This window comes from Bos indicus x Bos taurus, chromosome 7 (genome assembly GCF_003369695.1).
Source record: "Bos indicus x Bos taurus breed Angus x Brahman F1 hybrid chromosome 7, Bos_hybrid_MaternalHap_v2.0, whole genome shotgun sequence".
Lineage (NCBI taxonomy): Eukaryota > Metazoa > Chordata > Mammalia > Artiodactyla > Bovidae > Bos > Bos indicus x Bos taurus.
The window spans coordinates 103,297,410-103,310,204 of NC_040082.1; the positions used below are offsets into that span (position 1 = coordinate 103,297,410).

The 12,795-nt window shown below is 42.1% G+C and overlaps 1 pseudogene; it reads left to right on the plus strand.

Moving 5' to 3' along the window:
- On the plus strand, nt 1-9,785 carry LOC113896490 (annotated as a pseudogene).
- Nucleotides 9,786-12,795: the final 3,010 nt, after the last annotated feature.

Below are 12,795 nucleotides of genomic sequence, written 5' to 3' on the forward strand. Positions count from 1 at the left end.
ATGACTGATCACAAATCTGGAGACATCTTAGAATATACTGATCATCCTGGGAAATGGGCAAGAATCAGACTATGTGAATATGAGAGAATTGACAGCATAGGTGACTTCTGAATTATATCCAAGAAGGGTCAGAGTGCTTCCCTGGGATCACTAAAGAAAAAAATCAACTCATTCTAGTTTGACTAATGTCATTGCATTCTGAAATTTAATAAACTGTATTTTTACTCATTTACCGTATTTTGTATTAATTGCTTTACAAATTTATGAATTTTACACGGTATTAATTTAATTTACAAATTAAAAACAACCAAAGAAGTTGAACTTAGTGGATGTACATAGAATTAAGAGTCATCCTCTAGACCCCAAGGGCTGGATCAAAGTAAGAAGACTGAGGCAGGTTGATGGAAGTGCAGAGTTGTAGCCCATCTTTATTTAAAATGCTGATACTCTGTTCATTGTGAACTTTTTACATTACTTTTGATTTTTAAAAATATTGCATGAAATGTGATTTTTCTTGGCCACTGAATTGTGTGGTGGTCCCTTAAATTTAGTTGTCAAGGGGATTTGCTTGCACCTAGTCCCAACCTTACTATAGTGACTTTGCCTTGAGTGTGTGCTAAGTCACTTCAGTCATGTCCAACTCTTTGAGACCCCGTGGACTGTAGCCTGACAGGCTCCTCTGTCAATGGGATTTCAAAGGTAAGAATATGGGAGTGGGCCATTTCCTTCTCCAGGGGATCTTTCCAACCCTGGAACTGAACCACGTCTCCTGCAGTGGCAGGTGGATTCTTTACCAATGAGCCACCTGGGAAGCACTTGTTAAGTAAATACTGCAGGGTTTATCCTCCTTGGCACTGCTGACATCTGAAGCTGGCTCATCTTTGCAGTGGGGTCTATTCCGTACGAGAGATGGACTATTTCCTGCCATATCAGTAAACAAGGAGGTCATAATCATTGGCAATTGCAGCCCTCCAATGTGAGCTGGTGAGCCCTAAAGGCATTCTGGAAGGAGAAGAATACCTTCTAGCAGCCATCAGACTATACCCGTTCCCTACGGTGAGCCCTGTAGGAACTCACATGTACAGATGTGCAAGCTGGGTCATAAAGGTTGAGTGCTAAAGAACTAATGCTTTCTAGTTGTGATGCTGGAGAAGACTCTTGAGAGTCCCTTGGACAGAAAGAGGATCAAACCAGTCAATCCTAAAGGAAATCAACCCTGAATAATCATTGGAAGGACTGATGCTAAAGCTGAAGCTCTAGTACTTTGGCCACCTGACACAAAGAGCTGACTCATTGGAAAATACCCTGATGCTGGGAAAGATTGAGAGCAGGAGAAGAATGGGGAGACAAAGGATGAGATGTTTGGATGGCATCACCAACCAATGGACATGAGTTTGAGCAGACTCTGGGAGATAGTGAAAGACAGGAAAGCCTGGTGTGCTGCAGTCCATAGGGCCACAAAGAGTCAGACACGACTTAGTCACTGAAAAACAACAACAGTGAGCCCCATGGGAGTGCAGGCATGTGAAACACACAGGAAACTGGCCCGAGATAGGTGAGGTGCCTATGAAACGAAAGATTTCAGTGACCCCAGCTTCCTGTATCTTCCCACACACAGAAAAGCCCTGAATTCCTTAACTTGGGATATTTGGTTTTCTTTAATTAATAGTAATCTTTTGATGTTCCCACTACCTGCCCTTGTTACAAAACTTCTATATAAACTATATAACCTGGATCCTCCCCTCACCTCCACTGAGTCATTCGCTCAAGGCTACTTGAGATGCTGCCTCCCGGGCTTCAATCTATTCAATTCAGTCACACAGTTGTGTCCAAATCTTTGCGACTTCATGGACTGCAGCTTGCCAGGCTTTCTTGTCCATCACCAACTTCCAGAGCTTTCATGTCCATTTGGATGTATGTCCATCCATCCAGTCAGTGATGCCATCCAACCATCTCATCTTCTATCACCCCCTTCTCCTATTGCTTTCAATCTTTCCCAGCATCAGGGTCTTTTCCAATGAGTCGGATCTTCACATCAGGTGGTCAAAATATTGGAGTTTCAGCTTCAGCATCAGTCCTTCCAATGCATATTTCAGGACTGATTTCCTTTAGGATGGACTGGCTGGATCTCCTTACAGTACAAGGGAATCTCAAGAGTCTTCTCCAACACCACATTTGAAAAGCATCAATCTTCAGCGCTCAGCTTTCTTTATGGTCCAACTCTCACTTCCATACATGACTACTGGGAAAACCATAGCATTGACTAGATGGACCTTTGTCAGTAAAGTAATACCTCTGCTTTTTAATATGTTGTCTAGGTTTTTCATAGCTTTTCTTCCAAGGAGCAAGTGTCTTCCAAAATAAAACCTAAGTCTCAACTTTTAGGTTGTGACTATTTTTTAGGTCGATGTGCATTCTAGGAAGTTGAACAGCATCCCTGGCCTTGACCCACTAGACATTATAGCACATCTCCCCCTCCTCCAGTTGTAACAATCCAAAATGTCTCCAGAAAGTCCCAAGTGTCCTTTGAAGGGGCCACTTGTGAGAGCTGTTGGAGTACAGGAATGAAGGACAACCTGGATGATGCTCCCAAGCTGCAGAGTCACACTCCTTTTGATGGCCCTTAGCACCTGGTCTGGGCTTCCCTGGTGACTCAGAGAGTAAAGAATCTGCCTGCAATGCAGGAGACCAGGCTTCGATCCCTGGGTCAGGGAGACCCCCTGGAGGAAGAAATAGTTGGGAAGATCCCCTGGAAAAGGGAAGGGCAACCCACTCCAGTATCCTTGTCTGGAGAATTCCATGGACACAGGAGCCTGGCCAGCTACAGCCCATGGGGTCACAGAGTCAAACACGACTGAGTGAATAACACACTAACTAACACTAGAACCTGGTCCATGTCTTGGTGAGAGCTCTGACATTTCTCTGTGTGTCTTGCCACTAAGCACCATGGAAACTCTTCAAAGAGAGAGACTAGCAACAGATCGATCTCTGTACTCTCAAAACTAGTACAAGAGTTGAGACACAGAAGGCCATAGGTAACTATTAAATAGGTCTTTGAAAGCTGGCATTTACTGGGTCCTTACTGTGTGCCAATCATGGTCAGTGCCCTACATAGAGGACGTTATTTAACTCTCTGAGCCATCCCAACAGGTGCATGCGTGTGTGTTAAGGAGCTTCTGTCATGTCTCATTCTGCAACCCTATGGACACTAGCCCACCAGGCTCCTCTGTCCATGGGGTTCTCCAGGCAAGAATACTGGAGTGGGTTGCCATGCCCTCCTCCAGAGGATCTTCCTGACCCAGGGATCAAACCCTGGTCTCCTGTATTGCAGGCAGATTCTTTACCACACGGCGACTCTCTTATTTCAACTTTTCTCTAAGTGTGAAGGTTGCATGAGTGCTTCAGTCATGTGCCACTCTTTGCACTCCCACGGATTGTAGCCCTCCGTGCTCCTGTGCCCATGGACTTTTCCAGGCAAGAATACTGGAGGGGGTTGACATTTCCTTCTCCAGGGCATCCTCTCCCCCAGGGGTCAAGCCCATGTCTCTTGCATCTCTGTTGGCAGACAGATTCTTTCCCATTAATGCCACCTGGGAAGCCCATTCAAAGAGGTGGATATATCATATTGCAGGAAAGTGATGTGTGAAGGGCTGGATGGAAAGACAAACATTGGAAGCCTAAGTTGAGTGACCTTGAATGAGTCATACAACCATCCTGAGCTTCAGTCTCCCCTCTATCAGATGCAGTGGGTGTGAGTTTATCTGCCCTGATCCCTCTTTGTGAGGCTTATTCACATATGTATTGAGATAACATATGTGAAGAATAACAGGCAACCTGCCGTATATTCTGCAAAGGAGGCTGCTCAGGGTTCCCCAGTTTGACTGGACTTGTTTCCACATCCTCACACTTCATGTTAACATGAGAGGTTTTTACTCAACTTATAAAGAAGGACTGAATTCAACTTTAGGACAAATGAGGTATAGTTTACTCTTCAACTTAAACGTGTGTGTGCATGTGCTTAGTCACTCAGTCATATCCAACTTTGTGCAACCCTAAGGACTACAGGCGGTCAGACTCCTCTAAGGGATTCTCCAGGGAAGAATGCTGGAGTGCGTTGTCATGCCCTCCTCCAGTTGGGCCCTCCTCCTACCCAACGTGGGGATTGAACCCAGGTATCCTGCATTGCAGGCAGATTCTTTACTGTCTGAGCCACCAGGGAAGACCAAGAATACTGAAGTGGGTAGCCTATCCCTTCTCCAAGGGATCTTCTCAACCCAGAGGTCAAACAAGGGTCTCCTGCATTGCAGGTGGATTTTTACCTGCTGAGCTACCAGGGAAGCCCTTCAACTTAAACATAAATACACATATTTTCCTTTCCTTTAACTTTGGCTACTTTGTCTAATTAATACTTGTGTTTTATAATTACATTTGTTGCTGTGTATAACAGAATCACCATAACTAGTGTTCATTAAGTATTATAAAGACTTATTTTTATTTTTTTAGATAATCCAAGAATTCTTTAATTAATTCCTTTTATTTTATTTTACTTTTTAACTTTACAATATTGTATTGGTTTTGCTATGTATCAACATGAATCTGCCACAGGTATACACCTGTGCCCCATCCTGAACCCTCTTCCCTCCTCCCTCCCCATACCATCCCTCTGGGTCGTCCCAGTGCACCAGCCGCAAGCATCCAGTACCTGCATCGAACCTGGACTGGCGACTCGTTTCATATATCATATTATACATGTTCCAATGCCGTTCTCCCAAATCATCTCACCCTCTCCCTCTCCCACAGAGTCCAAAAGACTGTTCTATACGTCAGCGTCTCTTTTGCTGTCTCATATATCAGAGAAGGCAATGGCATCCCACTCCAGCATTCTTGCCTGGAAAATCCCATGGATGGAGGAGCTTGGTGGGCCGCAGTCCATGGGGTCGATAACAGTCGGACAAGACTGAGCAAATTCACTTTCACTTTTCACTTTCATGTATTGGAGAAGGAAATGGCAACCCACTCCAGTGTTCTTGCCTGCAGAATCCCAGGGACGGGGAGCCTGATGGGCTGCCATCTATGGGGTCGCACAGAGTCGAACACGACTGAAGTGCCCTAGTAGCAGCAGCAGCATACAGGGTTATTGTTACCATCTTTCTAAATTCCATATATATATGCGTTAGTATACTGTATTGATGTTTTTCTTTCTGACTTACTTCACTCTGTATAATAGGCTCCAGTTTCATCCATCTCAGTAGAACTGACTCAAATGCATTCTTTTTAATGACTGAGTAATACCTCATTGTGTATCTGTAGCACTTCTTTCTTTTTTTTTTAATTTTATTTTATTTTTAAACTTTACATAATTGTATTAGTTTTGCCAAATATCAAAATGAATCCGCCACAGGTATACATGTGTTCCCCATCCTGAACCTTCCTTCCTCCTCCCTCCCCATACCATCCCTCTGGGTCCTCCCAGTGCACTAGCCCCAAGCATCCAGTATCGTGCATCAAACTTGGACTGGCATCTCATTTCATACATGATCTTTTACATGTTTCAATGCGTTCTCCCAAATCTTCCCACCCCCTCCCTCTCCCACAGAGTCCATAAGACTGTTCTATACATCAGTGTCTCTTTTGCTGTCTCGTATACAGGGTTATTGTTACCATCTTTCTAAATTCCATATATATGCATTAGTATACTGTATTGGTGTTTTTCTTTCTGGTTTACTTCACCCTGTATAATAGGCTCCAGTTTCATCCATCTCAGTAGAACTGATTCAAAAGTATTCTTTTTAATGGCTGAGTAATACTCCATTGTGTATCTGTAGCATTGCTTTCTTATCCATTCATCTGCTGATGGACATCTAGGTTGCTTCCATGTCCTGGCTATTATAAACAGTGCTGCGATGAACACTGGGGTACACGTGTCTCTTTCAATTCTGGTTTCCTCAGTGTGTATGCCCAGCAGTGGGATTGCTGGGTCATAAGGCAGTTTTATTTCCAGTTTTTTAAGGAATCTCCACACTGTTCTCCAGAGTGGCTGTACTAGTTTGCATTCCCACCAACAGTGTAAGAGGGTTCCCTTTTCTCCACACCCTCTCCAGCATTTATTGCTTGTAGACTTTTGGATCGCAGCCATTCTGACTGGCGTGAAATGGTACCTCATAGTGGTTTTGATTTGCATTTCTCTGATAATGAGTGATGTTGAGCATCTTTTCATGTGTTTGTAAGTCATCTGTATGTCTTCTTTGGAGAAATGTCTATTTAGTTCTTTGGTCCGTTTTTTGATTGGGTCATTTATTTTTCTGGAATTGAGCTTTAGGAGTTGCTTGTATATTTTTGAGAATAGTTGTTTGTCAGTTGCTTCATTTGCTATTATTTTCTCCCATTCTGAAGGCTGTCTTTTCACCTTGCTTATAGTTTCCTTTGTTGTACGGAAGCTTTTAAGTGGAATTAGGTCCCACTTGTTTATTTTGCTTTTATTTCCATTACTCTGGGAGGTGGGTCATAGAGGATCCTGCTGTGATGTATGTCAGAAAGTGTTTTGCCTCTGTTCTCCTCTAGGAGTTTTATAGTTTCTGGTCTTATGTTTAGATCTTTAATTCATTTTGTGATATTTTTGTGTATGGCGTTAGAAAGTGTTCTAGTTTCATTCTTTTACAAGTGGTTGACCAGTTTTCCCAGCACCACTTGTTAAAGCGATTGTCTTTTCTCCATTGTATATTCTTGCCTCCTGTACTTTTTCATAGTACAAATTTAGTTTAAAATTTGCGATTATGTGCTTCAATTATTTAATATAAAATTTTATAAAGTATTAAAATTTACTTTACATTTTACTACTGTTACAAAGTATTATTTAATACAACCTTTAGCTCCCAAACACAGTGGATCTAAGAAGCTACTAAACAACAATGTCTACTTTTAATGCACTGTAATCTACCTCATTTTTATACTTGAAATTCATGGAAAATGTCTTTATGTCCTATATACAAGTTCAGTTTTTGTAAAAGTTCCATGAACTCTTTAAAGAAACTGTTTACTATCTCTTTATTTAAGAGTCTAAATATATCCAATAACTAATTTATGCTGTTATGTGCTTAGTCACTCAGTCATGTCCAAGTCTTTGCAATCCCATGGACTGTAGCCTGCCAGGCACCTCTGTCCATGGGGATTCTCCAGGAAAGAATACTGGAGTGGGTTACCATGCCCTCTCTAGGGGATCTTCTCAACCTAGAGATAGAACCCAAGTCTCACACATTGTAGGCAGATTCTTTACTAAGCCACCATTTACAAATATTATTAATTGCATTCTAATTAATAATTCATAAGTTACCTTTCTATACTTTGAGCAAATCTAGCTACATATTGTACCTATCTATCTCATATTGATTTATCTTTTCCTGTTTATATCTATTCACTGAAATTATGCTGATTATTTATCACTTCCTATTCCAAAGTACATAGTTACATAGATTAGTGATATTTAAGTCAATCATTATGATGTTCTTCTATACTTAATAAAATAATTTTCTTTTTCTCTTGAAGTGTGAATGTGTGTGTGTCTCTGTAATTTTTAATTTCAGTCTGCATTTAAACTAAGAATGCTTTTCATCATGCACAAAATCACAAGATCACATTTAAAATTAATATTGGGTTGCCAAAGAGTTCACTCAGGTTTTTCCATAAGATATTACAGAAAAACCTGAATAAACTTTTTGGCCTGCTCAATAATTAAGTTAATAATGATCTCACAGTATTTACACCTAATTATTCATTCATAATATATTGAAAATTTCCTCTGTTGCCTTAAAATTAGTTTACACTGGCTCATCTAAACTAGTATCCAAGCTAGGACTGTATATTGCAATTGCTTGTTATGTCCCTTGAATTTTCCATATTCTTTAGTGAGAGTGATATCTACATTACAAAATCAATTGTTCTGTAGCATGTTCCATCTCTAGATTTGTCTGATTGCATCTTTGTGGTGTCATTTAGCTTGTTCCTCCATTCTTTGTACAATGATCCTTCATTCTGGCAATCAGCTTAGTCGGCACATTTGCAATCTGGTTCTGGCATGCATTTCACATTAAGCCATTACTCACTGAAAGTTTCCTTTCACACTGGCACAAGATGTCCTAAGCTTGGTTTCTTTCTCAGAAGATTTCTCCAGGGAAACTTGATGCTTTGAGTTGCAATTGTAAATGGAAGATAATTACTGTTTCTTTAAATTTCATTGTGTCTGTTTTCAAAATTACTGCCTCAGCTGTCACTTGGTACATTTTTTCTGGCATATAGTCTTCCATCTATTTATTTTCAAACTTTTCTGTTCAACTCATTTAGTATAGTAAGTATCAATATGAAACAACACAGAAAAAACAGTTCCATTAATATAGTATTAAAATAAATATGGATGTAATAAATTCTCAATTAAAAGACAAAGATTCTGAGAGGAAAAACATTTTACAGCCTTGAGAACCAGATAAGTATTTCCTACAACAGGCACATTATTCAAGAGGATATGATCCTGATCATCCATGTTTGTCTTCAATGCCTCCAAAAAGAGAAAACTTTTCATGTTGTCATCACTGTGGAAAACCCAGAAGCTAAACTATGTCTTCAGCATTGAATATACTAATCTCATTTTATTTTTATCACATTATGGAATAAAACAGCCATTGTGATTTATTCCACTTACTGATGAAAATTTTGAGACCCAGAAAAGTTAAGAAGGTAGTTATATAGTACAGAAGTCTTCAATTATCATTTAACCTAATTTAGAAACTCTGTTTTAACCACTGGGCCTTCATCTTGCTTCTGATCTCCCCAGATGCAGCATCCTCACCTGGTCAGAACTTCAGTACAGTGTCTGAATTTATCCTCATTGGCTTCTCCAACTTCCCTTAGCATCTCCTGCCTGCCTTCTTCCTGCTGTTCCTGCTGATGTACCTGTTCACACTGCTGGGGAACCTGCTCATCATGGGCACCATCTGGAGGGAGCACAGCCTCCACACCCCCATGTACCTCTTTCTGTGTGCCCTCTCCATCTCCGAGATCCTGTTCACTGTTGCAGTCACCCCTCGCATGCTGGCGGACATGCTCTCCACCCACCGCTCCATCACCTTTGTGGCCTGTGCCAGCCAGATGTTCTTCTCCCTTATATTTGGCTTCACTCACTCCTTTCTGTTCATGATCATGGGCTACGACCGCTTGTGGCCATCTGCCACCCTCTGCGCTACAACGTGCTCATGAGCACCTGTGACTGTGCCCGTCTTGTGTCCTGGTGCTGGGCTGGAGGCTCAGTCATGGGGATGATGGCGACACTGATAGTTTTCCACCTCACTTTCTGTAGGTCTAATAAGATTTACCATTTTTCCTGTCATGTCCTTGCCCTGTTAAAGTTGCCCTGTGGAAAGGAGACAGCCTCTGTCACCATGGGTGTGATCCTGGTCTGTGTCACAGCCCTGATGGGGTGCTTATTCTTCGTCGTCCTCTCCTATGTCTTCACCGTGGCTGCCATCCTGAGGATCCCCTCCACTGAGGGCCGGCACAAGACCTTCTCCACCTGTGTCTCCCACCTCACCATAGTGGTCGTGCACTACGGTTTTGCCTCCATCATCTACCTCAAACCCAAGGGCCCTCATTCTGTGGACAGTAACACTCTGCTGGCCACCACCTACACAGTCTTCACCCCCTTTCTTAGCCCCATCATTTTCAGTTTCAGGAATAAGGAGCTGAAGAACGCCATACAGAGAAGCTTCCACAGAAAATTCTCTTCTCTAAACTCCTGATGGCCAGTTGGGTGGTGAACAAAGGGCTAGGATCATAATATTTGTCTCCATAGAACTATGGTAAGCATTCAGATGTGTTAAAATATCTACATTCCATACTAGCTATTTATTTTTCCTCCATTTGCAGTCCTTCTGACACCACTCTTTCATGACACTGTGTGATAAACTCCATCCCATCATCTATGGCTTAGAACATGTATCTATGGTCAAGTAGGGAACATCCCATGAATGAGTGTTGGCCCTGATGCCCATGGTTCTTTCTGAATGGACAAGCAAGAAAAGACTTAATTTTTCTCTTTACCCACCAATATAAAATAAAAAACAACAACAGAAAATAATTATACAAACCAACAAACATTGAAAATTTTCTCTATATCAAGCACCATGTCCAGTGTTTTATAACTATTTTTTTACCTATGGAAATGTAAAAGCAAAAAGAATAAATTATTTGTCTTCGTGGAAATTGTTTATGATTTATAGGGCTATGAGAGAGAAGAAGTAGAAACGAAAATGGCGGAGGGAAGAAAAGTAAGAAAGAAAGAGTGATTTAGAAGACAAAGAAGGGTGATAGAGGGAAGGAGAAAGGAAGAGGCATCAACGCTTAGGTACACACGTACACATGTTAAAAGCGTGTTGTTATCTCATGTCTTACAGAAATCTTTTTCCCACACCAGTTCAGTTCAGTTCAGTCACTCAGTCATGTTCGACTCTTTGCGACCCCATGAATCGCAGCACGCCAGGCCTCCCTGTCCATCACCAACTCCCGGAGTTCACTCAGACTCATGTCCATCGAGTCAGTGATGCCATCCAGCCATCTCATCCTCTGTCGTCCCCTTCTCCTCCTGCCCCCAATCCCTCCCAGCATCAGAGTCTTTTCCAAGGAGTCAACTCTTCACATGAGGTGGCCAAAGTACTGGAGTTTCAGCTTTAGCATCATTCCTTCCAAAGAAATCCCAGGGCTGATCTCCATCAGAATGGACTGCTTGGATCTCCTTGCAGTCCAAGGGACTCTCAAGAGTCTTCTCCAACACCACAGTTCAAAAGCATCAATTCTTCGGTGCTCAGCCTTCTTCACAGTCCAACTTTCACATCCATACATGACCACAGGAAAAAACCATAGCCTTGACTAGACGGACCTCTGTTGGCAAAGTAATGTCTCTGCTTTTAAATATGCTATGTAGGAGGAGCCAAGATGGCAGAGGAGTAGGATAGGGAGAACACTTTCTCAAATTCATCAAAAGAGCATTTAAATGTCGAGTAAATTCCACAAAACAACTTCTGAATGCTGGCAGAGGACATCAGGCACCCAGAAAAGCAACCCAACTCTTCGAAAGGAGGTAGGAAAAAATATAAAAGACAAAAAAAGAGACAAAAGAGGGAGGGATGGAGTTCTGTCCCGGGAAGGGAGTCTTAAAAAGAGAGAAGTTTCCAAACACCAGGAAACCTTCTCACTGCCAAATCTGTGCCGAGCTTTGGAAGCACAGAGGGCAACTTAACAGGGAGAAAAAATAAATAAACAATTAAAACTCGCAGATTGCGAGCCCTACGGTAACTCCCCCAGCAGAGAAGCAGCGCAGATGCCTGCACACGCCATTGGCAAGCGGGGGCTGGGCAGGGAGGCCCGGCGCGGGCTGCATCGCTTAGAGCAAGAATCTGGCCTGAATACCCTGAGCGCTATCTGAGCGAAATAATTTGGGCTAGCAAACCAGACTGTGGGATATATAGAACGAGAAAAGCCAGCCCTAAGCTAAGATACTGCCAGGCCCGCGCACAGAACAAAGGACTGGACAGAGATAGCCGGCTGCAGACTTTCCCCCTCCGGTGACAGGCAGCCAGAACCGAAAGGGGGTAATCGCAGCCCCAGAGAGACATTATCTATAAAACTGTAAGCAGGCTTCTTTGCTAACTAAAACTTCTTGGGGGTCTGGACGGTCAACATCTGCCTGAGAAAGTGTGCCGGTTTTACACCCAGATAACCGAGTGGTGGGGAGGCGATAAGTCGCAGCATTGGCGCTCGCCAAACACCTCATCACCTGAGCTGCTCGGACCTGGGAAGAGCACAAAACGCAGGCCCAATTGAGTCTGCGCCTCTGAGGACTACCTGAGTGCCTGAACCTGAGCAGCTTGGACCTGGGAGGTACATGCAGCCCAGGGCCGGCCTCAGATTGTTCCCGGCGGAACAACCTAGAGCCCGAGCAGTGTGGGCAGGGAGGCTACACGCACCGTGAGTGGGGGCAGACCCAGTGTGGCTGAGGCACTGGGAGCGCACGCCAGTGTTATTTGTTTGCAGCATCCCTCCCTCCCTCCCCACAGCGCGACTGAACAAGTGAGCCTAAAAAAAAAAAAAAAAAAAAAAGTGTCCTCCACCGTCCCCTTTATGTCAGGGCGGAAACCAGACACTGAAGAGACCAGCAAACAGAAGAAGTTATAACAGAGGGAAACGCCTCAGAGATTAAAACCCTGTGGTTACTACAGACTACATAGGAAGGGGCCTATAGATCTTGAGAAATATAAGTCGGACCAAGGAACTAGCCAAAAATGAACTGAACCCACAAGACTCACAACAAAACCAGAGAAAGTCCTAGATATATTTTTACTATTTTTACGATCATTCTTTCTTTCTTTTTTTTTAATTAAAAAAAAATTTAAGTCCCTCTATTGTTCCTTTAATTTTCACTTTTATAACCTATTACTTTGCAAAAAAAAAAAAACCCTATTTTTTTCTTCTTCAGCTAACTTCATATATATATATATATTATAATTTTTTGACCTTGTTTTTTTTTCTTTTCTTCTTTTCTTTAACATTGTATTTTTGAAATTCCAAACTCTACTCTAGATTTTTAATTTTAGCTTTTTGGTATATGTTATCAATTTTATACCTATAGTTTTTTTTTATAATTTCTGTGGCTTTTTTTTCTCTCTGTTTTCTTTCTCTTCTTCTTTTATATAACATTGTATATCTGAAATTCCAAACTCTACTCTAGATTTTTAATTTATGCTTTTTGGTATT